At 50.1% G+C, this 27032-nt stretch overlaps 1 protein-coding gene across 3 annotated transcripts in view; it reads left to right on the plus strand.

Annotated features, from left to right (window-relative positions):
* The first annotated feature begins 17005 nt into the window (after positions 1–17005).
* ZNF362 (zinc finger protein 362) overlaps positions 17006–27032 on the plus strand; it is a 37554-nt gene continuing 27527 nt past the window's right edge. The window contains exon 1 of one of the 3 annotated variants that reach the window (XM_059918543.1): positions 17006–17027. The gene's annotated coding sequence lies outside the window, so the exon portion shown is untranslated. Of the gene's footprint in view, positions 17028–17970; positions 18190–27032 lie in introns of those variants that run through there. The other 2 variants (XM_059918523.1, XM_059918533.1) reach the window with 2 other exon arrangements.

Genomic DNA, 27032 nt, shown 5'->3' on the forward strand with positions numbered 1-27032 from the left:
GTGGGGACTTGCAGAAAAAAATTGAAAGGAGATCTCAGACTTGCTCTCTCCTGCTCCAATATCCTTGGCAAGACCCAACACATGGGCCCCAGTAGGGGTCCCCAACATTCTCTCCGGAGCCCCTTAGGTCATTTTCCTAGTACTCATACACATATTGGTACATAGACACATAATGGTATACAAACACATACTGGTATGCATTATACATATTGTTACACAGAAAGTAAGGAAGTGCTACAAAGAATGAGGAGACATATCAAAAAGGACACAGGAGCTAACTTGAAGAGATTCCCACTGCCCAAATCAGGGACAATCTGAAAATCAAAATAATAAATGATAGTAATGGATTATACATCATCGAATAAAATAGCAATCTATGAGTCTCTATTGATATAAATGAATGGATGGATGAATGAATGAATGGGAAGGAAATTTTTTTCTTATCCAGAATGTCAACTACTAAATATAGAAAGAATGAGAGTTAGAAAATCATCAAGGGATGGTAGAACTAGCGGGTGAAAGCCTGATGAGGAACAGGAAACTAATGGGGTCTCGGAGTATCTCCCCCATGTTATTTATTAGTTACAAAAGGAAACATGGTAACTTTACGGTTACTTTATGGTGGCCTCTATCTTCACCTAGTGATTGAGGTAAACTTCACCAATATTGGGGTAAGATGACATGGTATGCTTTCTGATATGATGCCCTGGATCAGTTGTATACCAAGGGTGGGGCTGTGTGGTGGAGAGTCAACTGCCCAGGGTGCAGGCAATAAAGGAATGAATCGTATTTCTAAAGAATTTAAAAATAGGAAAACTGATTAAAATTGATTCGCTCTTTGTGATGACCACGTGCCAGCAATTTGGTGATGAAACACCTGAAAATACCTAAGCTATTGCTGCCATTACTTTTGAGTTTTAATTATATATTTAGTAGACACACACACACACACACACACACACACGGGTTTCATGTGAGCATATTTTAATTACTAATCTTTTAATAAATGTTGGGTTCAAAGCAGAAGCGTATTTGGAGAATTTCCGGTTATACAGTTGATCCTGGCATATGTGGCCTCTGAAAAATGTGGGGTTTTTTTCCACTTTTTTTTTTTTTTAGAGTAAGTCAATTTCAGTTCTTAACCATTCAAGCTAACTTTGGAGCAGTTTGTGCCTCCAACCTCTATATTTCCCTGTATTTAAATAGTAGACTCAGAATAAGCAATAACAGTGATGGCAAAGAAAGTGATCCTGAGTTAGTTTAATTCTGACATTCTATGTGACTACCTGGAGTTTTCCCCCCATGTGTGACATTTTTTTTGAACTTTAGAAAAAAATGTAGTCATCCTTTTCAGGCTCACTTCATTGATGGAAAACGCTGCAGAATGAGGAACAGTGAAAAGGCTTTCCCAGACAAAAACGATTGCTCTACATGAAGCTATGCATGCAGTAGAAACAACGATGGAAAAGTTAACCTCAGCCTTTGAAGAACTGCGCGATCCAAAGGAGAACCAGTTCAGATTTTGCTCTCCGCTATGTGTGACAATTTTCCCCGAGTTATCTTTGATCAATGTGAAGTTTTCGATGAGGTCCATCAGACACAAAAATATTTTAATCAGCTGGAATCAGCTTTCATCCCTGTATAGTAAAACATCAAGCTTTAAAATTGCTTCTTGAAGGTTGGTGGACAGAAATTGTGGAGAAACTCATTAACTATGTAACAACAAATGTAAGGAAGTGAACATTTACATAGAAGTTATCATCAGATTTCTAAAAAGAGAGCGGGAGAAACAACAGAAGATCTTCTTACCCTACCAGAAGTTATAAAAGGGAAATGTTTGAATGCTGCAATTGTTTTCACCAAGAATTGGATAGTTTTGAAAAGCAATGTATCATATAATGTCAATTTTGAGCCATTTTGTCTGTTTTTGCGAAAGAAGAAAAACTTTGGAAGTTGTTTTTTAACCAAGTATAATAGAAATATTTGATGAATTTTCTGGTGAATATATTTTAGTGGAAATTTTTTGATTGTGGAACTTTTAGAATCAGTATCAATCTGAAAGAAACAAAGCCACGAGCAGCAGTGAAATTTCTTGGATTTATCGTGAAAGGGGATTTTTATGAGTGTCTTCAAAACTTCCCCGTTTTTCTATTTATTTATTTATTTGTTTGTTTGTTTATTTACCTTATTTTTTGGCTGCGTCGGGTCTTAGTTGCAGCACACAGGATCTTCCTTGAGGCGTGCGGTCTCTTTGTTGTAGCGCTCCGGCTTCTATCTAGTTGTGGTGCGCGGGCTCCTGGGTGCGTGGGCTCTGTAGTTTGCGGCACGCAGGCTCTCTCGTTGAGGCGCGCGAGCTCAATAGTTGTGGCGTGCGGGCTTAATTGCCCCGCGGCATGTGGGATCTTAGTTCCCCAACCAGGGATCAAGCCTGAGTCCCTTGCACTAGAAGGCGGATCCTCTACCACTGGACCACCAGGGAAGTCCCCACCTGCCCCACCCCCGCACCCCTGTTTTTCTGTTTATCTGTTGATTCATATGAAAGAAACTTTTCTAAATTAAAGTTAATAAAAACGATTCTTGGATCAACTATACGGACAGATTTATAAATCTAGTTATGCTTTCCATTAAGCATGAAAATATGAATAAGATCAATTCTGATGAAGACATGAGAAATTTACAGCAGTTGAGACACAAAAACACAAAGTTATTATGCATTTCGGTGACAGACCAATATGTAGGTATAGGTTTTACTCCTTTCTTCTAAAAACTATACCAGTGTAATTAAAAATCATTAATCCGTTAATTTTTCTTTTGTCCTAGAATATATTTTTTTTTAATTTAATTAATTAATTAATTTATGGCTGTGTTGGGTCTTTGTTTCTGTGCGAGGGCTTTCTCTAGTTGCGGCGAGCGGGGGCCACTCTTCATCGCGGTGCGCGGGCCTCATCGCGGCCTCTCTTGTTGCGGAGCACAAGCTCCAGACGCGCAGGCTCAGTCGTTGTGGCTCACGGGCTTAGTTGCTCCGCGGCATGTGGGATCTTCCCAGACCAGGGCTCGAACCCGTGTCCCCTGCATTGGCAGGCAGATTCTCCACCACTGCGCCACCAGGGAAGCCCCTAGAATATTTTTTAATATTTTTATTTCCTCATATTTTCACTGGCATTTCTATGTTTCTTTTCTGGGCCATTATTATCATTCATAACATTTCATGAGTATTTCTGAAAAGAATGGTATCATATACAGGAGGAGAGTCTGTTCAGGGTCTTGGATGCCCTAAGTAGGACACTGAGAAGGATGCAACCTTCAGTAGTATTCCTGCCCAAAATGTATCATCTGATTCTGATCGTGAGGAAACATCAGACAAACCGAAACTGAGGCCATTTTACAAAATAACTGGTCCATGGAATCTTTAAAAATGTCAAGCTCAAGAAAAACAAAGAAAGGCTCAGGAATTATTTCGGAGTGAAAGAGACTTAAGAGATATGAGAGTTAAATGCAATGTGCCACTGTGGACTGGATCTTGGACTAGGAAAGAATAGTTATAAAGGACATTAATGGAATAGTTGACAAAATTTGAACATGAACCATGGACTAGACAACAGAATTGTATCAGTACTCAATTTCCTGGTTTTGATGATTGTATTATTGTTCTTTAAGAGACTATTTTTGTTCTTTGGAAATTACCTCTGAAATATTTAGTGGAAAGGGGGCAGGATGTCACTATATGAGTGATTGTGTGTGTGTGTGTGTGTGTGTGTGTGTGTGTGTGTGTGTGTAGATATAGGTACCGAGAGATAGATATAGAAAGAGATAGAAAAACAGAGTGAATGAGGCAAAATGTAAACAACTGGTGAATCTGGCTAAAGGACATTTGGGAGTTTCTTGTACTATTGTTGTAACTTTTTTGTAAATTTGAAATTATTTCAAAATTAAAATTTACCCCCCACACCAAACCAATAAAGCCTAAACAGGTTGAGCTGGACTCAGTGGTATGTGGCGTAAAGAAAAGCCGATGACACTGAGCCACCTATTATGGGTGAATAGAAAATGGGAGAGAGAGAAAGACAGGGGGTGGAATATATCAATTCAGCAGGAAGAATTGGGGGAAGGTGATGAGGAGGCTGTGGACCAGTGGAATCTCAGACTCCTGAAGGATAATCAGGGAAGGACAGAGCAAGCTGCTGGATATGTGGTCCTGGTGCTGGAGGGACCTATCAGGGTGGAAGAAGTAACCTTGTGCAAGTCCTGGGAAGATGGAAAAAATTACACGGAGAAGAGAGAACTGGGGACGAACCGTAAGGAGACCAAGATTTAAGAGCTGGCAGAGGAAGAGAGGTCAGCAAAATAAATAGGAAAGGAGTAATCAGAGAGCTAAAGGGAGAGTTAAATGGCAGAGATGTCACAGAAGTCAAGGAAGGTGAGAATGTCAAGCAGGAGAAAGCAGTCACTGGGGACAAATGTCATGAAAAGTCAAACAGGATAAGGACAGACTTTTACAGTGGATTCCAGCAAGCAGTTACCGATACACTCATGAACATACCTATGAAAACTCAGGAAAGGATAAAAATTCATTAAGACATCAAAAACCAGGGTTGGAAATCAAGCCATGATTGGAATCAAGACTTCATACTTATTAGAAAGTGACAGAAGTGGGCTTCCCTGGTGGCGCAATGGTTAAGAATCTGCCTGCCGATGCAGCGGACAGGGGTTCGATCCCTGGTCTGGGAAGATCCCACGTGCTGCGGAGCAACTAAGCCTGTGGGCCACAACTACTGAGCCTGTGCTCTAGAGCCCGCGAGCCACAACTACTGAAGCCTGCACGCCTAGAACCTGCGCTCCGCAATAAGAGAAGCCACCGCAATGAGAAGCCCGCACACTGCAACGAAGAGTAGCCCCGGCTTGCTGCAACTAGAGAAAGCCCGTGTGCAGCAACAAACACCCAACGCAGCCAAAAATAAATAAATAAAATAAATAAATTTATTAAAAAAGAAGAAAGTGACGGAGGTGGATTAAGAAGTGGGATTCGCAAGCCACAAGTGATATTTGATAGGAAAGGGTAAACTGTAAATATCCTTCCCTCTCTGTCCCTGGGTCAGACACTTAAGGTATGTCGCAACAAGAAAAAAGGGGCAGCTGTGTTTCTAAGGCATGAATGCTGCTTTTGGGGGAGCCAGAGTGCTGTCTCCCCTCCTCCAAATCAGTCCTTTAAAACAAATCCATACAAAAACTGCAAGTCCTAGAAAATGACCAAGTAGGAAGTGGAGGGAGGGACCTGGGAGTGCATTGTATCCTGAATTGGGGGATTCTGGTTAATACTTTTTTTCTTTCTCTTTTTCTTTATGTGTTAATTTTAGTCATGTATTATAATAAGAAAAGAGAGATATTAAAAATAATTATACAGGGCTTCCCTGGTGGCGCAGTGGTTGAGAATCTGCCTGCCAATGCAGGGCACACGGGTTCGAGTCCTGGTCTCGGAAGATCCCACATGCCACGGAGCAACTGGGCCCGTGAGCCACAATTGCTGATCCTGCGCGTCTGGAGCCTGTGCTCCGCAACAAGAGAGGCTGCGATAGTGAGAGGCCCGAGCACCGCGATGAAGAGTGGCCCCCACTTGCTGCAACTAGAGAAAGCCCTCGCACAGAAACAAAGACCCAACACAGCCATAAATAAAATAAATAAATAAAATTTGAAAAAAGAAAATGCTCCCTATTAAAAAAAAAAAATTATACATAAGTTTGGTAAAACGCCTTTGTGAAAATGCCTGGGGAAAAAAAGATTGGAGGAGCATACAACAAAATAGTAGTTACCAAAGGAGATTTTTCCCCTCTTCCTTCAACTTTTATGTAGATTCAAATGTTTCTGTCATAAGCACGTGTTGCTTTTATAATGGAATGAAATAAGCATACATTTTTAAAAGGAGAAGGAAGTTTAAAAGTGTCTATGAACTTGGAGATTGGTGAAAGAATTGTTAGTCAAGGGATAGGATGGGGGAAGCAGAAGTGCAGTTAGTTCCTATGAATAATCGCTGACATTTCTAGAGCACTTTCTGTTTTGCAAAGTGTTTTTACAAACATTATCTCATTTTGTAGACTGTGCTGGCTGGCTGCGACCCGGGTCAACTCCATCACTGCCGCACATGGGAGACCTCCCTTGGGGTCTGCAGTGGGTGCTGCAGTGGGTGCTGGCCCAGCTCACGTATTGATAACAATAACCACTAAAGTGGCAAAAGTGCCTGGTACTCAGCTCATGCTCACACAAGTCCTATGAAGTGGGACATATTATTAAGTCATCTTCACGTTGTGGATGAGGAAAGCATGGCACAGAGAGGTTAGGGAACTCGCCCAAGGTCACACAGAACGCGGATTTGGGCTCAGAAAGTGTGGCTCCATAGCTCCTCTGTACTCCCTGGACGCTCTGAGCCTCCGTAAGGCCTGCATCCCAGCACCTTCCTAGCCCCCCAATCCTCCCAGCCCCTCCCAGCCCTGCTCTATTCCCGGGTTGTGCAGTGGTAGCCCTGAGGCTCTATTTCGTCCCCACCTGCACCATGCAGGGCACCAGGAACACCGGGGTTGCACACGTGCCTCAGTTCTCAGATCCCAAGAGCTCTCTGGGGTTCCCTTCTCAGGGGCCCTTTAGCATTCTAAGCTTTGTTTTTGCTGCCCCTCTCTGTCTCCTCTCCCTCCCCTCATTCCCGGGGTGGTGGGTGCAGAGGTGGTGTCTTTTCTAGTCTCAGGGATTATCACATGTTTTCTTAAATCTTTGGTCTTAGGTCTGGGCCTAGGGTTTTGACACAAAAGTCCAGAACTTAAGCCCTTGTTATCCCTGTTATTACGTCATCCCTTCCCAGAGGCACTAACCACAGGAGTGCCCTAGCTAACTGAATTATTAAGCGCAACAAATATTTATCAAGTGACAGCTATGTGCCAGGCACTGTTTTAGGCACCAGGCATAAAACTGTCAATCAAAATCTGATGGAGGAAGGACTGAGGGCACAAGGGCATTTTGGTGGGGGAAAACCCCTCAGTTAATGCTTCAGAATGCTATCCCGCCCTGATTCTAAGCACCCCATGCCACTGTGTGTGGTGGGAGGAGAGAGGCGGAGCGAATGGAGTCAGACCAGGCCCCACCATTCACTTCCTGTGTGGCCTTGGCCCCTGACTTCATCTCTCTGAGCCTCAGCAACTTTGTTCGTAAAATGGGGATCACCAAAGCTGCCTCATGGGATTATGGTGAAGATTAAAAGGGGTGGGGGGGTGTCAATGGCCTGAGTATGGAGCCTGGCTCGGAGGAGGCACTCAGTAGGGAACAGCTACCAATGTTGTGTTTTCCTTATCTCTGGGATCTCCCCCTGTGGCTGCAAACCTCATTTAATCAGCCTTCGGATTCCTGTCCCTCTACAAGGCTGACGGGCTTGGCAAGAGGCTCTAGCCCTCAGCTCTGCAGGAGCAGAGATTTGATTTTATCAGGTCCCGGGGGTCATACTCTTGGGACCCCGATGAATAAACCAGGTGTTGGGCTTCCCTGGTGGCGCAGTGGTTAAGAATCCGCCTGCCAGTGCAGGGGATACGGGTTCGAGCCCTGGTCTGGGAAGATCCCACATGCCGCGGAGCAACTAAGCCCCTGCGCCACAACTACTGAGCCCACACGCCACAACTACTGAGCCCGCGCACCTAGAGCCCGTGCTCTGCAACAAGAGAAGCCACTGCAATGAGAAGCCCGTGCACCGCAACGAAGAGTAGCCCGTGCTCGCCGCAACTAGAGAAAGCCTGCACACAGCAACAAAGACCCAACACAGCCCAAAATAAATATATAAATAAATAAAATAAACCAGGTGTCAAGTGCCTCCTCCTTTGTGGTGACCTGCGTACCCTGTCCACCATCAGGCCTGAGGAGACAAGCTCATGTGGAGTGTTAACTGTGGGGCCGGGTCTCGCCTGTATCACTTCAATCTGCTCAACCTCCCTGTGGACAGACAGATGGCCCCAGGTTTACCAGCAGAAAACAAACACTGAGGCTCCAAGAGGGATCACACTCCTCAAAGGCCTTGGAATTAGTTTTTAAAGTGTTGTTCAGAGTCCAGGACCAGAACAAAGGGAGGAGGACTGATCCATGGCTGACCCGAGGCACGTATGAGTGAGGGTTCTTTTGGTTACAAGGACATAGGCCTGCTGTAATGGGTTAAATGGTAGCATGCCCAAAAGATAGGTCCCTGTCTGAACCCCCAGAACCTGTGAATGTGCCATCATTTGGAAAAAGGGTCATTGCAGATGTAATAAATTTAAGAATTTGAGATAAGATCATTCTGGAGTACCTGGAAGGGCCCTAAATCCAATGACAAGTGTCCCTATGAGAGACAGAAGGGAAGGAAGGTCATGTGAAGACAAAGGCAAAGATTGGACATCTGTAGCCACAAGCCAAGGGATGCCTGGAGCCATGGGAAGGTGGAAGAGGCCAGGAAGAGTTCTTCCCTAGAACCTGAGGAGGGAGTGTGGCCCTGCCCACATCTTGATTTGAGACTTCTGGCCTCCAGAACAGTGACAGGATAAATTCCTGTTTAAGCCACTAAGTTTGTGATCATTTTTTACAACAGCTCTACAAAACGAATACACCTGCCCATGGGGAATTTGGCTCATTGTAGCCAAACCAAGGGAGGGGCTTGCAGTTAGGCCAAACTTTGGGATGGCTTGGTGGAGGCATGAGGGTGCTGCCAGCACCTTCTTCTCTGCACTCTGCCCCTCTCAGCATGGGATTTCTACTCTCTCAGATGGCTTCTTCTGGGGCCATGGCTTTAGGTGCCCAAGGATAGCCCAGGAGAAGGCTTCTGATTGGCCTGGTTTGGGTTATGTGACCCTCCGGTCCCCACTGGAACCACCTGGTTGGAATAAGAGGCACAGCAATTCCCCCAAAGAAGGAAGCTGTTGCCGCCTGTAGAAGGTAAAGGCCCAGCAGGAAGCATGAATTGATGTCCACGCACAGGTATTTCATCCAGGCCATTGAGAAGCCTGGAAGCTGCTTCTCCCCAGGTGGGTGAAGTGTCCATCCAGATAGGACTGGGTACCCAGCTCAGCGGGCTGGGGTCTGAAGTCAAGCCTGTAAGGTCTCCCCACCCCGCCCCAGGTGAGCCTCTAGTATTTCTGCATTCCTGGGGATTTATACCACTGCTTTGGTTTAATGACATTCCTCCCCTTTCACTCTTCTACAGGCCATGTGCAGGGATTTTTGTTTTTAGTGAATGACCATGATTTTGCCTGCCTAGTGCCCCCTACTTCTCCCCAGGGAAACTTGCCCCTTCTCTTACTGGCTCTCTAACGCTCCCCTGGGATGCTATAGATGCCGCCTTACTGGCTGCAGTTGATTGGTCCAGAGGTGGCCACCTGACTCAAGCAGGGCCAATGACAGCAGACTCCCTTAGGAGGATACAGCTCTGATCTGCAGGTTGGGGTAGCTGCTGGTGCCCTTGCACTCTGGAGAAAGATTAACGCTTATTTGAGGGAAGCAGAAAGGAGGGAGGCCTGAGGTATTCTAGCCCCTGGTTTGATTGTTCCTGAGACCTCTGCTCCTTGTACAGCTTGGTTGTTCAAATTTGTCTTGGATTCTGTGAGCCAGTAACCCCCTTTTCCTGCTTATTTGCCAGCCTGAGGTGGAGTTCTCTTTCTTGCTACCCGAAGTGTGCAAAAATAAGCGTTCAATATTATATATGAACAGAATAAAGCCTAGAACAATAGACTCACATCAGGTCACGTGTTGACTCTGTCTCATTTTACCTATGGGACAACTGAAGCCCAGAGAGGGAAGTTAGCTCCCCATAGGAACAAAGCATGTGAGCAGTGGCGCCAGGACCTCAAATACAAGCCCCCAGTTGTCTGCCACTCTGAGTCACTTCTTTAAGGATTTTTCCATGACTCTGGCACCCTGATTTGTGTGTGGCTTAGAGTGGCTGGCCTTATTCCTTTCTTTGCCTCAATTTCCCCATCCCATCCCTGTGGGCACACAATTCCTCGCAGAAGAGAAGGGAATCAGATGTTATCCATGTGGGCTGCTTTGTGTTCTCAGGGCCTGCAAAAGACTATTATTATTTAATTTACTGCAAATGGTAATTATAAGGGAAGGTAATTGTCTGCCCTTTCATTATGGCACTTCTGCCCTTTCCCCCTGGCAGCCCCTGGGTCAGTCATAAAAAAGAGCTGTGTCCAGATCTGCTGTGACAGCCCATCTCTGGAGGTTTGTGGAGACCACCTAGGAGGAAGGGCTGAAAATAGTAACTGCCATCACTTTCTGAAGGTGATTTGTGAATGATAAGGCCCTTCCATATCCATGAACTCCTTAGATCCTGTAGGGATGGGGGAATTAACACTCCCTGAGCCCCTGCCAGGTCCTGGACACTGTGCTGCCTGCCCTACGTTCTCCATGTGAGATTATGCCTATAAAAAAACCCAGCAAGATGCCTCACTTATAGTAATGCTTGGTGAATGGTGGTGTATACAATTTCTAATCCTGACACACTGCTCTGTGAAATAAGGGTTATTATCCTCCTTTGATAAAGGAGCAGGCTGAGATGCCCTCAGGTCCTAAAGCTACTGGGAGCCAGTATTTGAACCTTGTGTGTCTGATCTCAAAGCACTCATGCTTTTCACTTACAACTTGCCACAGGCACTGTTGACCCATTTCACAGTTGAAGAAATTGAGGCCCAGAGCTGCCATGTGGCTTACCCAAGCTCATTGAGGTTAGTAACAGAGTCAGGACGAGGATCCACATGTCCTGCCCTGCCTGGTTGGGGCTCTGACTTGCTTCTGGCTCTGCTCTCCCCGCACCCCCACCCCCACTTTTCCTTCTGCCACCTCCCTCTATCCCACAAGCCCCAGCTCACTACTGATGGTAGAGACGCATAGACGACTAAGTCACAGTCTTGACCTCTGGCTAAGCAAGCACTAAACTCAATTGCGGACCTGGAAACTCCTGAATAAGGCTGGCCCTGCCCATGACAGTCATTACTAATGAGTCACAACATTCTTCCTGTTCAGAGGCCAGATTCCTAATCCTTTGAGATTTAAATAAAAATCGACTGGAATTTCCTACCTCACACTTGGTGGAAATCCAATGATGTCCCCAAGGTTTCTTTGCATTCCAGTGACTTACAGAGTCCTGGTCATTTCCAGCTCCGACTTTCTCCTCCCAGTGCACCTTCAAGCTCTCTCCTCTGCCTGCCTTTCCTCTCTGCTCTGTGCCAATCCAGGTAACCCAGAGCCAACCTACCATTCAGTATGCATCTCATCTTATTAAAGGCTTAAGGAAAGAGAATGGGGGTTGTATCATAGAGATGCAAAGAGCAGAAAGTTGAATAATAGCTATCACTGCTTTTACAAGTCCTGCAGACCCCTGTTCACTGGTCACCTCTCTCCTCAAGCTCTTGCATTTTTCTGATCATCCTCACATTTCAAGACAATGCTCATATATTTCATTTTCTGAACCCCCTCGCCTTCAAAAATTCAACCCCCATCATTTTTTTTAAATATGATTTTTAAAATAAATTTATTTATTTATTTTTGGCTGCGTTGGGTCTTCGTTGCTGCACCTGGGCTTTCTTTAGTTGCGGCGAGCGGGGGCTACTCTTCATGGCGGTGAGTGGGCTTCTCATTGCGGTGGCTTCTCTTGTTGAGGAGCATGGGCTGTAGCGCGCGCGGACTTCAGTAGCTGTGGCACGCAGGCTCAGTAGTCGTGGCTCACGGGCTTAGTTGCTCTGCAGCATGTGGGATCTTCCCAGGCCAGGGCTCGAACCCGCGTCCACCTGAATTGGCAGGTGGATTTTTAACCACTGTGCCACCAGGGAAGCCCTCAACTCCCATCATTTTAAATTGAATGAATGAATGAAAAAATATGTATTGAGTATGCAATTTATCATCTGGTGTCCAATGAAAGGATTAGCAATCTGAATGCAGAATTACAGCTGGGGTAAGTGCGCAAAAAAGAAGAGGTCCATGGAGTTATGAGATCATCCTGAAGATAACAGAAGTTCCTAGTAGGGGTGGGTGTTCTCAGGGAAGATTTTTCCAGAGGAGATAAGGTGAGAGTGGGTCCCCGAAGTACAGGCAAGCCAACATTGCAATGGCCTAACCCACACATGATCTCATTTTGTACTTCCCCTGTGAAGTAGGTATTGCCATGCTCTATGTGCAAATGAGAAAACTGAGGCCCAGAGAGAGAACAAAAAACCCCAAAAACTTGCCTAGGGCTTCCCTGGTGGCGCAGTGGTTAAGAATCCGCCTCCCAATGCAGGGGACATGGGTTCAAGCCCTGGTCCAGGAAGATCCCACATGCCGCGGAGCAACTAAGCCCGTGAGCCACAACTACTGAGCCTGCGCTCTAGAGCCCACGAGCCACAACTACTGAGCCCGTGTGCCTAGATCCTGTGCTCCACAACAAGAGAAGCCACCGCAGTGAAGAGTAGCCCCTGCTCACCGCAACTAGAGAAAGCCTGCACGTAGCAACGAAGACCCAACGCAGACAAAAATAAATAAATTAAATAAAAAACAAACAAACAAAAAAACTTGCCTAAAACCACCAGCCTATAAGAGACAAAGTTGAGGTTCAAACCTAGCTCTGTTGAACTCTTAAACCTAATCTGTTGACTCTAAACTCTACAGCCATCTTGAGAGAAATAAAATAGGCAAAGGTAAAGAGAGTGAATGGGCAGAGAACTCACATGCTCATTCATTCATTCATTCACTCAGCTAACACCACATAGCACCCACCAGGCCCTGCAGCAAACAGAGCTCTGGACCAGGAGTTGTAGGACCTCAGCTGAAAACCTGGCTCCGAACTTAGCCAACCATTTTCCTTCTTTGGGCTTCAGTTTTCCCACCTGTGAAGTGGGGTATAACATCCCTGCCATCCGTCCTCCCAGGAATCCTGTCAGGGTGCAATTAGAAAGTACATGTGTTGATGCTCGAGGTTGTTTTTAGTTCTGATGGGAGGTACACCCCAGTCTGTGGGATGAAGAGGCAGCTAGCTTCAGCTGAGGGCAAGGAGAGGAAGATGGAAATCTCTTGGCATCAAGATTCCACTGTGAACAGGCTGGGGATGCAAGGCTATGAAGCCAGCCTTGTGCTTGCCATGATGGGGCTGCGGCAGCTGGGAATCGCCTGGACACCTCTTGTTTCTTCACTACCTACATCCATTTGTCACCAAGTCCTGGTGACACGGAGTCCTTAATATGTCACACATTTGTCCAGTTCTTTCCACATCTGCTAGTGCCACCCTGGTCCAATCCATCACCATTGTTCACCTGGCAGACTTTGAAAATCTCCCTCCTGTCCTCCCTGCTTTCCTGCTTTGCCCCATTCCAGTCCATTCTTCTCCCAGCAGTGACAGGGACCTTTTGAAAAGAAATCTGACCACTTCTCTGCTTAATGCCTGCCTCTCCATGACTTCCTATTGCTCTTAAGCTAAAGTCCTAAATCCTTGCCAGAGCCTCCCTGGGACTTCTGGCCCTCAGCGCCACTTTGCAACCCCCCTCATTCCATTTGAGCTCCACTGTCTTTTTGGCCTTGCAATACAGCAAGCTCCTCTTTGCCTCAGAATCTCACGTGCTGTTCTCTCTGCCAGAAATGCTCTTCTCTCATCTCTTCTCTGGTCTCGGCTTATGTGGCCCTTCCTCTGGGAAGTTCTCCTTGATTTTCTCTTACCCCCTTCCCGACACCTCCAACCTCCCCTTTGAAGCTCTTATGAGATGAATTACTTATTCACTTGGTTATCTGTTAAATTCTGTCTCCTGGAACAGATGGTGGGAGAGCTCACTAAGGTCCACTTCTCTTTGCCTTCCAGAGGAACACTGCTTCCCAGCCTCCCTTGCAGTTGGGCAGGACCATGTGACTAGTGTTGGCCAATGGATGGAGAGGATTCTCTAGCCTCTCTTCTCCTGCCATGGTAACTGAGAAAGCCACATGTTCCAGTGGGTGCAGCTTCAAGATGGTAGGGACTCCTCAGCCTAGGTCTCCAAGTGACTAGAGCAGAGGACCCAGGATGAGCATGTGGCACACGGGAGAAATAAACAACTCGTGTTATGTCACTGAGGTTTTGTGATATGTCACTGGAGTTCTTTGTTACTGCAGCATAGTCTGGCTTATCCTAACTAATGCTCTAACAGAGCAGGGCCTGGGTCTTGTTCACTGCCTCTCCAGAGTCTGGACCCTAGCGGCAACATAGAAGTAGGTGCTTTGCAAATACTTGTTGAATGAGTGAAAAAGTAGAACATGTAAGACATGGTTTCTTCCTCAAAGCATTTACTCTAACCCAAGAGACAGATACTTATATACACAACAGTTAGAATGTAATCAGGGGCTAAATTGTAAAAATTAAAGAAGAAGGAGGGAGAAGAAGAAGGAGGGAGGTCAGTGGGTTGGAGTGGTCATGGAGGGCTTCCTGGAGGAGAATAAGGAGGATTTGAAGAACTGGAGAGGCTAAGAGTGGGTTGCTGTTCACCCGATCATTTGTCCATCCATTCAGCAAACATTTATTCTAATGCACCATGATAAGTGCTTTGCCAGCAGTGTGGCCAGAGGACTATGGTGCTCTTGGAAACCAGAGGAAAGTGCCTATCCCCACACAGAGGACCTTGAATAGCCTCACAGAGGAGGTGATGTTTGAGCTGAACTTTGATAAGGAGGTGTTCACTAGAGAGATAAAAGATGGGTGGAAAAGAACTGAGGATCCCAGGCAGAGGGAACAGCATGAGCAGAGGCCTGGAGGCACGAAGGTGCACAGTGTGTTCAGGGAAGGGGCAATGTTCAGCGTGCTTGGATTTGGGGTAGAGGGGTCTGGGTGGCAGTGGCAAAGAGATGAGTTCAATTTCTTCACCTCTGGCTTCTTGCATCTCAGCCCACACCAATTCCATTCAGACCATATTAAAAGCCTCTTGGATGCTCCCAAAAGACTTTTTAGAGAACAGCTAAGTTAAGACCTGAAGGATGAGTTAAAAGTGACCAGGAAAGGTGGGATGAAAGGACAAAGAAGGGTATTCCAGGCAGAGGGAACAGCGTGTGCCTTGGAAGGTAAAGAGCCAGGTCTGAGACGCAGCTCACTTAGTCTGACTGAAGCATAGCTTTCCAGGTGGTTAGACGGGAGGCTGGAGAGGCAGGGACAGATCATGTTACCCTCCCCCATAAATCCCTTATAAAGATTCCAGCTCAGCAGCAGTCAAAGCCTTCAGGATTCTGTCTCCCATCTCCCTCTCCACCCTAAACTCCAGTGCCTTTGCATGTGCTATTCTAAGTACTTAGAATTGCAATGATGATGATAATAATAACATAATAACACTCGTTGGGCCCTTAGAATGTGTTAGGTGCTATGTCAAGCACTATTTCATTGAACAACAATGATATTAACAATCACATGGGTTGGTGAATTTTTTAAGTATTTTTTTTTTCCTATTAGACTTTATTTTTTATTTATTTTATTTTTTAAATATTTATCTTTTTAAAAGTATTTATTTATTTATTGGCTGCATCAGGTCTTAGTTGCAGCACGAGGGATCTTTCGTTGCAGCGCGGGCTTCTCTCTAGTTGTGGCACAGGCTTAGTTGCCTCGTGGCCTGTGGGATCTTATTTCCCCAACCAGGGATCGAACTGGCGTCCCCTGCATTGCAAGATGGATTCTTAACCACTGGACCACTAGGGAAGTCCCTAGACTTTATTTTTTAGAACAGTTTTAGGTTTATAAAAAAATTGAGAAGATATTACAGAGTTCCCATATGCTCCCCCACCCTCCCACTCAGTTTTCCCTATTAGTAACATGTTAGTATGTTATATTTTTTTAATTTGTTGCAATTATTGATGAAAACTTTTATTGATTTATTACTGTTAACTAAAGTCCATTGTTTATTAAGATTTCCTTAGTTTTTAGCCTAACATCTTTTTTCTGTTCCGGGATCCTGTCTAGGATACCACATTACATTTAGTTGTTATGTCTCTTTAGGCTTCTCTGGGCTGTGACAGTTTCTCAGACTTTCATTGTTTTTGATGACTGTGACAGTTTTGAGGAGTACTAGTTAGGTATTTTTTTCGGATGCCCTACTGTTCTATTTGGCCTGATGTTTTTCTCATGACAAGACTGAAATTACAGGTTATTGGGAGGAAGACCAGAGAGGTAAAGTGTCATTTTCATCACATACTGTCAAACATACATACTGTCAATGTGACTTGTGACTGTTGATGTTGGTGTTGATCACCCGGCTGAGGGAGCTGGTGTCAGGTTCCTCTGCTGTGAAGTTACTCCTCTTCCCCTCCGTTTTCATACTGCACACTTTGGAAGGAAGTCACTCTGTGCAGCCCACCTCCTTGGCTATCTGCAGAAATTATTTCAAATTCTTCTGCATGAGAGATTTGTCTCCTCTCCCATTTATTAATTTATCATTTCACTGAACTTCTCAACAATGGCTTGCTATTTACCACCCCCATTTTCCTGGAAACTGGAAAACCCTCCCTTCTTCCTAACCCGGCTCACCCCAGAACTAATTTCTGAAGAGCTTCTCCACCTCCATGAGGGAAAAAAAAAATGGCCTCCTCTGTGTCATCTACATCCTCTTCCCCTTTATAATTCCACCTAATTCCCACTACACATATGTATTGTGCTCTGCTCGGTGCCAGGCACTGTGCTTAGGGCTTGAACACAAATGGTCCACGTGGGCGCTGTCCTCCAGTAGCTCACAGCCTTGACATCCTGTGCTAGACTGGAATCTCCAAGAGGGCAGCGATTTTGACCAACTTGCTCATAGCTGTGTTTCCAGCCAACCAGCACAGCGTCTGATAGGAGGTCCTTAATCACTATTTAACGAATTGGGAAATGCTTCCTGGAGGAAGGCAAACACTGGCAGGTGATTGTTTATGTGTGTGTCCTTCCCCGGGGGACTGGGTGCTCCCTGAGGGCAGGGCCAGCCTTGATTCATCGTGGCCTAGAGGCCGGCTGGCAGTGAGTGAGTGTCACAGGAGGTCTGAGCCCGGTGAAAGGACCCAGGGACTGGCCGCCGCCTCAGGTAGGAGTGAAGTTTGGAAGCTGACACAGCCCGGGAGGCCGAATCGGGAGGACTTGGTGACTGATTGGCTGGGGAGGGTGAAGCGGGAGGAGGAGTCACACACAGATGGCTCTGAGGTCTGGAGCTGGGGGACAGCCGGTGCCACCTCTGAGAGACTCGGCGAGGACAGCCACTGACAACCTCCGGCGGCCCCACCCTTTGGGGGCTCGGGCCTAGGGCCAGGGAGCGCCGGAGCTTACTGAGGGAGGGGGTGGCCTGGCCTGTACAAACTTCTCCCCCTCCCCCCATCCCCGTGTCCTCGACTTAAAAACAAAAATCTCAGCCTGGATTTTGAGCGCGATCGTTGGTTATCAGGTGTGGGAGCCCATCCTGGGGGTCCCCTCCTGCCTGCCGTCTGCGAGGGAGACCCCCAGGCGCGGCCTGGCCCCACGCGGGCTCGGCCTGGTCGGGGCCGCGGCCCGCCAGGCCCAGGTCCCCAGTCCGCCGTCGCCGGGGAGGGGGCCTGGGCGGGACAATGGCCGCGGCAGCCGGGGCCCCGGGAGCCCCCGTGCTGGGGAAGGGGCTGGCCTAGGGCCGGGCGCCGGTGCCCTCCCCGCGCGGCTCGGGCGGGCGGAGGGGGGCGAGGAGTTCCTTTGTGGCTCTGCCTCCGGCGCGGCGCGGGCGGGGGGCGCCGCGCAACTTTGCGAGGCGGCAGCGGCGGCGGCGGCGGCGGCGAGCGCGAGACGAGGCCCCGGGGCCCAAGCGGGGCCCCCAGCGCGCGGCCCGCCCCCGCCCCCCGCCCGGCCCCCTCCCCTCCCGCGCCGTCGCCCGCGCCCGGCGCTGCCCACTCGCGGGAGCCCCCGGGGCCGGACGGGCTGCGCAGCCGGAGAGGCGGGGGCCCGACGCGGCCCCCCCGGAGCCGGGCGCCTGGCGCGGGGGCTCGCCGAGCGCACGGGGGGCCGCGCGGCGCTGCAGACCCAGCCTCCCGCCGCCGCCGCCGCTGCCGCCGCCGCCTCGGCGCTTGCAGAACCCAGAAGTGAACAGCAGGCGACCCGGAAGGTTTGCGCGCGGCTCCGCACCGAGCCGGAGCCGGAGCCCGGAGCCGGAGCCCCAGCCCGGCCCTACTCGGGCCGCCGGGCGCGGGGCTGCGGCCGCGTCCCGGAGCCGCCGCCAGCACAGCCAGGTCCGTGCGGGCCCGGAGCGCGGGGAGCGGGCCCGGCGGCGGCGGGCGCCCGCCCGCGGGAAAGTTGCGCCGAGTTGCGGGCGGGGGGCCGGCCGGGGCGCGGGCGCTGTCAGCGCGGGCCGGGGCGCTCAGAGGACCCGGGGCCGCCTGCACCTCGGGCCCGGCCCAGAGTGGCGGCGGTAGCGGCGCGCGGGGTAGGAAGTGTCTCCGGCGGTGTGTCTGGTCTGCTCTCCGAGTGTGCGTGTGCCTGTGTGTGTGTGTGTGCGCGCGTGTGTGTGTTTTCTTAAGCCGGGCTATTCAAACCTGCTGCAATTCTCCGGTAAACAATGATTCATGGGGCTTAATGCAAATAAACGGATTGCAAACGACGCGGTTCGCGCACTTTGCAGCCGGCCGGGTGGAGCGGCCAGTGCCGGATTTCTCCCTTTTTTTGCAGATCTGCAGAATATGGCGTCCCTGTCCTGTTTTAAAAATAAGCCAGGCTGCCATTTTTGTTTTTCTTTTGTCTGAAAATTTTAATAAAACTGTCTGAGAATGTGGGAGAGGCGGCTGGAAGCAGAGGGGGCACCCGAAGGGTTGGCTTTTTTCCTTTTCTTTGGCGAGAGCCGCGAGCCTTTCGGGGAGGTGAGACACAATGCAATTGCACTTTAAAGAGAGAGAGAGAAAAAAAAAGGAAGCCTCTGGGCGATTTTGGGGGGAGGGTTGGGAATTTAAAGTTAACTCCGAAAGTTTTCTTTTTTTTTTTTTTTTTAGTTTTTTTTTTTTTTTTTCTTTTGGAAGGCGGTGAAATGCCGCGAAAGGATCTCGGGGCGCATTTCTCCCCCCAGCCAGCTGCCTCTGCGGGATTTTTGGGAAAAAGTTAACTGCCGGTTTCCCCAGAGCTGCGGGGGGGATGTGGAGGATTGGGGACGGGGGTTTCGGGGGACCAGGAAATGTCTTTTGGAAGAGGCCGCGTAAAACGGCATTGTAAGGAACTATATTCTCAGATTTGGAGGAGAGGGTTGGCAATAGGGGCTCTGAGTGGGCCCTGGGTTTCCAACTAAGACCCTCGGCATGAGGAAGTAATCGTGCTCTCCCCCACCCTGTCCTGGAGCAGTGTGGAACCCTCAGAGCTCTGAGCTGGGGGTGGGGTGGGCCTGTCTCCTTCATGGGTGGCCGGGGCCCCATTGTAGGCGGAAATCCTGCCCTGGGTGCTGGGGTGGCTCCCTGAGCCCTTGGGCAAGTGTGCTTGGCAGTTGGAGAGCCCCTTCCCCGACCTGGTGGGCCTCCTGGCCCTGGTAGGTGGCTTCTGGTGGTGAATGCCCCCAGGTGGTTGGCTCTTGGCTGGGTGCAGGCCGGCAGCCCCAGTGGGACCTGTCTGAGGGGAGGGGCCAGGAGAGGCCCGGTGGTGGTCGTCTGAGCCTCTTCCCTCGGGTGTGCTCTTACCCCCTCTGCCGCCCCTGCCCTGCCCTGGAGGCTCCCTGTTGGAGGCAGTTTGGACTTGGGTGAAGTTCCTGTAGTATCTCTCTGGACAGGTCAGGGCTTGCTGGCTTTCAGGCTACAGAAGTGTTCTGAAGGCCAGGCCCACGAGGTCTGGGGTGGCTGGCGCTGTCCAAGGCACCTGGGCAGCCTTGGTTGGGTGTGGTCTTTCCCTTTTGGGAAAGTTTGTCTGTCCTGGGAGGACCCTAAGCCTGTCTAACCCTTGCCCCAAGGTCTCCTGGAGGGGAGATCCCTCCAGTCACTCCTGGTCTCTGTCCTGGCTCCACAGGGCAGGGTGAGCTCACTTCGGGCAGAGCCAGGGGTTGAAGCCTGGGGCTTAGGGATTCAGGGCTGCAGAACTTGGCATGTCTGAGTCAGAGGGTACCAAGCCAGGCATTTTTCTGATGGAGAAACTGAAGTCCAGAGAGGGGAAGTGATTTTCCCAAAGTCACACTGCCAGTTAGATGGAGAGCTGAGACAGGGACTCAGATTTCAGGTTTTCACGTCTGGGCTCTCTCCACTGTTCTGTGTTGGGGGTCTGACCCTTGGAAGAGTCATTTTGGACAGAACTGGACTGGAATGGGACAGCATGTCCACCTTCACTCCTACCCTGCCCACCACCATCATAATCCTGCCTGGGTGAAGGGAACTTTACAGTTTGCACCGTGTAGTGCATGATTGTTATCACATCAGGTTCTCCCAGAAACTCAGGTGAAATTGTCAAGGTGGGGGATACTTAACCCCATTTTAAAATTTAGGAAACCGAGGCTTGGAGAGGTTGAGCCGTGGAAGAGGAGGGCTTAAACTCAAGCTTCCGGACTCGTTGTCCAGGGAGCCTTTTCCTGGGTGGACTTTGGTAGTTGTGGACAGGTGTCTTTCCCAACTTCTAGTTTTTGATCTTTCAGATTCTTCTGCTGACCCCAGTGACTGTGTAAAAAATCTAGAAGCCCACCCCTTAAAGAGTGTCAGAGCTGAAAAGGCCCTGAGAGGTCATCTCGGCTCAGAGAGGGGCAGCCACAGACTTGAAGTCACCCAGCAGTTTGGGTCCCAGCTAGGAGCAGAGCCTGTCTCCTGTCTCCTTTTGTCTGTGAGACACTCAGAGGGAGAGTGAAGCACTCTACCTCCCGCCAGATTCCACTGCTTGCTGGTGGTTATGGTGATGGGGCCACGGGCACTATAATGGCCAGCACCTGGCAGAGGCATGGCTTTGTCCCGGGGGCTGAGGAATAGGCTGTCTGTGGTCTGGGGGATGGGGGCAAGATGGCCCCTGGTGTGTGGGTGAGGTGTGGACTGGGTCTGAAGCTAGCCTGGCTCCAGCCCTTCCCTGGGCAGACACTTCCCTGCCTCTCTGTAAAGTGAGAGTCCTTTCTTCCTTCCTTCCTCCATTCATTCATTCATTCATCTCCATCCGTTAGTTCATTCATTAGTTTGCTAGATTATTCTTTTATTCTTTCATTGTACATTCATTAGTTTATTGGTTAGTCATTTCAGTAGTCATCCATCTGCCCTCCCATCCATCCATCCATCCATCTGTTCATCTGTTCATCTGTCCAGCCAGCCAATCCCTAGCTTACCTAGCCCAGGTTGGACAGCCATGTGAAATACAAGGACAGTCCTTCAGGGTTCCAAAGCTAACAGGGTGCAGAGAGCACTAGCTAGGGCAGTATCCATGGGTGCCTACATGAGTCCCCAGGGAAGGTCTCTTGGAGAAGCAGGGGCTTGAAAATACCACTACCATGATGGTGAATCTGGGTCCTGGGTCCAAGATCCATTTGTCTTTACAGTTTGTACAGTGTGGTGTATGGCTCGTGTGACTTTGGGCACATTCTTCCCCTCTCTGAGCCTCGATTTCTTGATCTTTAAAATGGGGTAATCTCTGTGACTCTCTCATGGCTTGTTGGGAACGAACACAAGAGTGTCTGTGATGTCTCCCCGCCGTGGCCAGGCATGTAGTAGGAGCTCAGTGTACACCAACTGAATTAGAAGGATTGTTGATTACCAACTCTGGCCCTACCTCGATTTTGAAAACCATTGTGCTGGTTTCAGAATGAGCCCAATGATCTGGGGACCCTGAAAGCCTTGTTTAGCCTTGTCATTCCCCTGCTGAAACTCTTTTAATATTTCCTAGGCATTTTGAAGAACAAAAATCCAAAGTCCTTTAGAAGCCTACAAGGCCCTTTATGGTCCGGGCCTGCCCATCCCTCGACCTCAGCTCCCCCTCTACCCTCCAGTCTCACCACTTCCAGCCACACCAGCTTCTTTCTGCACCTCGAATTTACAAAGCCTGTTGGCAGGGCCTTTGCACGTTCACCCCCGACCTGGAATGCTTGCACGGCTGGCGCCTTCTTGTTTTACAGGTTTCGACTCAGTTGGGGCTTCCCTGGCCACCTTGTCTGTGATAGCTTCCCACTGTCACTCTCGGTCACATCAGCCCTTGCAGCTCTTACCAGTATCCGAAACTTCCTCATGTATTTGTTTATTTGCACTTCTTGCCTGTCTGCACAGCTGGCACATGCTTAAACCCCATGCAGGCGAGTGGGCAGGTGCGTCCAGCACGGAGTGGCTGTGGCTTTGGTGGACGTGAGGAGATGCCCGGGGAGCCCAGGTGTGGCGGCAGCCCTGGCTGCGGGGCAGCCCCTGGGAGATGAAGTGACACCAAGCTCTGCCCTCTCCTCCCCTGGGAGGCTCCGGGCTGTTGTCAGGAAATAATGAGATGATTAAATCATGGGATCTAAGAATCCTAGTCTCTTTCAATCTCAGAACCTTAGCATCTAAGAAGATTTCCGCCTCAGAACCTTTGACACTGGAGTCTGCACTTGATCCAATCTGGGACTTAGACCCTTCACAAAGAGCTCTCACTGCCTTACTTATTTAGTGGCCCAGAGTGCTTACATTGTGCCAGGCCTTGTTCCAAAAGGCTTTATAAATGTTGACATATTTAATCCTCATTGTTATTACCCCTGTTTTACAGCCAAGGAAATGGAGGCACAGAGAGATTAGGTAACTTGCCCAAGGTCACAGAGCTCAACAGGCACATTGTGCGATTTGAACCCAGCACTCTGGGACTCTGCCTTAGAATCCCACAGCTGGTGAGGGGAAGCCCAGCCTCACCTGACCCCTGCACAGAGCGGGAACCCCCTTCCCACATCCTTGACAAGAGGGCCTCTGATCTCCGCTAGAGTGGCAGGGAGTTCCCTCCTCACCAGTCCCCCTAGCCTCCCTTTGTCAGACAATTGTCATTGCTGGAAAGATCTTCTTTACACAGTGTGAAGTACTGCACCTCCCCCTGTGAATAACACTTGGGAAGTGATGTTAGTGATAGACGGTTTCCCAGTGCTTTTGATCTTATAGTTTCATGACTTCAGTAGCTTCTTTCTCCCCACTGGGTTGTGAGCTCCCTGAGGGCCTCCTTGGTGCCCGGTGTTGAATGTATGACCAGGCATCGAGTGTACATGCATCCCGAGCTCCTCCTGTCTCTGTAGCACCGTGCTAGGCCCTTGTCCAGGGTATTGGAAAGGCTTGGTGTACTGGGGGAAAGAGGACAGTTATCTTTCCATGTAGCCGCATGTATACCCAATTCGTGGAGAACCATTTGGGATCTAAAGTCACGCACTAATTGAGGAGAGGTGGACCTCACAGATTATCCAGCCAAACCTCAGTCTGTCCATTGGGGAAACTACAGCGGGAAAAGAGAGGAGTAGGCCTTGTCCACACCTCCCGACGCTTTGCCTGGTGGGCTTTCCTCTCCTCGGGTGCCGACAGGCTGCCACAATATGTGCCTTGGGGTTCAAAGGCAACGACAGCCCTGGTTGGGGAGCTGCTCCCTCCGTTGCATCGGCCTCCTCGTCTTCACAATGGGGGTAACACTCCTCGAGGTGCAGGGCTGCAGAGGGCCCAGCGCCCCACCTGGACTTGGGTGGGATTGAGAGGTGGGTGGAGTGGAAGTGGGTTGGGGGCTGTGGGTTTGGCTTCGTGGAACCAGGGCTGGCGCCGGGCCTTGGAGGCTGGTAGGATTCGGGGACGGGGCGGAGTGGTGTGTTGAATGGATAAGGTGTGTGGGGAAGGCCAAGGGATTTGGCTCTGGGGCCCAAAGCGTCCTCCCTTGTCCCTGCCTCATCCGTGTGGCAGGATATCCTTGGGGGGCGGTCCCTACCATTTGAGTCCTTCTCTGAGCTTTGGGCAAAGGCTTCATGTTCCTTGAGGGGACAGCTTGGCCATTTCAGGTTCTGGGGTTCAATGGGAGGACACCTGGCTGGGACGGGCACACCCCCCCAGACACACTCAAATACACACACTTGCACATATTCATACTGTCAGCCATTTCGCTTCCACCTTTGACCCTACTCCCCCTGCCCCACTTTTGCCAATTTGAGATGCTCCCCTGCTATTTCAGAAACACCACCAGAGGTGCCCCAAACTGGGCCTATAGGAGCCAGGAGTTCAGGAGACAAGTCCACACACGTGATGCACACACATCACACAGAAGCACGTGTATGCATTCCTGCCACCCACAGCTTACACACATGTTCATATACCCGTGTGCACCTGCCAGGAAACAACACACAGCTGCCTGCCTGCCCCTCCTCGTGTACTTCCACACTCTTGTACACGCCATGTTTATCACCTGCACGCAGGCATACTCATGCACACATGTGTTTTACACGTAGGTGCCTCTTACACCAGCCTCACGTTCTGGCCTTGCACACAGTGCCTCCTGCACACCCGTGCACCTGTGTGTGCCCACACCCTGCCCGGATCTGCTTGCACCCTGCGTGGACCTCCCACCTTCACTCAGCAGGACTTCTTGAGCATTTACTATATACCAGGGCCCACGCTCCATGCTGGGGACAGAGGTGGGGAAAACTGATATCGTTTCTGCCCTGGTCGGGGAGACATTAGACAAACACAAATGATGATACGATTACAGACTCTGGTAACTGCTGGAAAGGAACCACTTTCCTACGATGAGGAAAGTGGTGCTTTTAGATTTACTATAACCAGTGACGATAATCGTGTGCGTAGGGGAGAGGGGCTTCTGGGAGGAAGTGATAGCTGAACTGGCTTGAAGTTTTCCAGGTGAGGGCATTCCAGGCAGCGGGAACAGCTGGAGCAAAGGCCCCGAGGTGGGAAACCAAGGAACATGGAGAAGGCGGTAGCCCTGAGACCTGGGGGAGGTGGGCCTGGCCTGCCAGGGCCTGTAGTAGGTCTTCCCTGGCCTCGACCCCGACCCACATGTCCACCTCAGGCCCTCTCCATCCCTCTCTCTGACCAGCCCAACCTTCCCTTTGCTGCCTTGCCCTGCTCATGGCCCACTCTACCTGCTGGCCTCCACCCCGGGCCTGAGCCCTGTCTGTCCTGCCCCACCGGCTGCCCACCCCAGGGGTCCTGAGATACAGCATGAGGAGAGGCTCTGACCACCTGCTGGGGGTTCCCGGTCTGGGACCCCTAGGACCTGTCTAGAAAGCTCCTGGGGGCCAGGCCACAGCTGGGGTTCAGCAGCTGGCTCTCTTGCTTTGAGTAATCCCAGACTTGGCTCTCCACTGGTCTGCCAAGCAGCCCCTGTGGGGCCTGAAAGGCTCCCCGAGCTGCCGCATCCACCGCCCCCCAGCCCAGGTGATGTCTCTGGTTGGTCACATTTCCATGTGGGTCTTTGAAATGTTGGGAAAGTCTCCTGAGTGCCTCGGAGAACCTAATGACAAAACCGCAACGACCAACACTGAATCCTTACTGTGTACCAGGCACTGTTCTAAAGACTTGTTACGTATTCACTCATCGAATCCTCACAAAGACACTGAGGCCATACCTTTATCATCCCAGTTTGGTAACAGTCTCTGGGGCTTTGACCCAGGTTGTCTTGTTCCAGAATCTTTACTTTTAACCCGTCAGTGGCCACATCGCCCCTCAGAGGGTCCAAGAATCCAGGCTGCGATTTAGTTGAATCTCTTTGTTTTATAGAGGAAGGAACAAAGGCCCAGAGAGGAAATGGACTTGCTGAAGGTCACACAGCGGGCAGATGGCAGAGGCGTCCAGCTCCCTCTGCCCTCACCAGCCGCACGACCTTGGGCAGGTTACATCTTCTCTGAGCCTCATTCCTGACCCCAAGCAAGGGAGAGATTGCCCTGGAAGCCAGCAGGGTGGGACCTTTGGGGGATGCGAGGACTGCAATCGAGAAGGGACACGGGTGGGGGCTTTTGGGCCCTCTGGATGTGTGCTTGGTAATAAGTCGTTGAGCTGCTCATTTTTGTTCCAGGCATCTTTCTGAATGTGTGTTACATTTCGAAATGTTCACAGCATCCACCTCACAGGGTCGTTAGGAGCCTGAGTGAGAAATACTTGTAAAGCACCTAATAGTGCCTGATATGGAAGAAGTCCTCAGTGATTTATTATTATTGTCATTTCACCCTGGCAGAAGGAGTTCCCTGTGGGGATGGGAGCTGGGGACCCAAGGGGAAATGGAAGCAGAGAAGGGCATGTGTTCAAAGCCTGCTGAATGTCCTCTCAGCCCTGAGAAGGCGGTCATGGCCCGTTCCCTGGTGAGGGCACTGGGGCTCCCAGAGAGGGTCACCTCCCAGGGTGTCTGTGAGTGGCTGGTGGTAGAAGAGGGGAGGGACAGGGAGGGAAAGGGATAACATCCCAGCTTCCATTGACCAGGGTGCACACAGCAGCCCCCTCCCGCTCTGATCAGCCCCACCAGCACAATGAAAACGGCCCTTCGCAGCCCTGCAGGGCTGTGGAAACCCAGCCTAATTGGATGCAGGACCCTCAGAGGCCTAGTTCCTCACAGGAAGTTCCCAGGAACAAGTTTCCGAGGCTGGCCTGGGTACTGGGGGTGGCGTGGGGGGCAGCAGCTGGGACTCAGGGCTCTGGCTGTGTGGAGTTGGGGGCACATGGAGGGCAGAGGGGTCATGGGAGAAAAACTTTGAGCACGTGGGGTCTCAAAGCGCTGGGAAGGTGGGAAACCTCAGCTTCCCTCTCGTAGACCATCTCCTGCTTGTCCCTTCCAGGCCATCCTTCTGGCCCCATGATGACCTGTCTGTTGAAAACCTTGACCATGGCCTTTCCTGGCTCAGGGACCCCTGAACATGGCCCCGCATGGCCTTTCATCCAAGCACTTTATCCTGGAACTCTGGCCCTTTATGAACTGCCCCGGCAACTTTTCCCTCCTTCCCCTGTGAATTCCTGCACTGGGCCCACACCAGACCAAACACGAGGCCACGTGCTTTCCTGCCTCGGGGCCTTTGCACATGCATTTCTTCCCACCCGGCTTGCCCTTCCCTGGCATCTCTCTCTTGACATCTCCCCTTCCTGCTATCAGTAAGTCCCACCTTCATGCAGTCTTTGTTCATCCCTCAATGGGATGAGCTCGTCTTCCCGGGACCACCCCC

The sequence above is a fragment of the Balaenoptera ricei genome, chromosome 1 (assembly GCF_028023285.1).
Source record: "Balaenoptera ricei isolate mBalRic1 chromosome 1, mBalRic1.hap2, whole genome shotgun sequence".
In the NCBI taxonomy this organism is placed as follows: domain Eukaryota; kingdom Metazoa; phylum Chordata; class Mammalia; order Artiodactyla; family Balaenopteridae; genus Balaenoptera; species Balaenoptera ricei.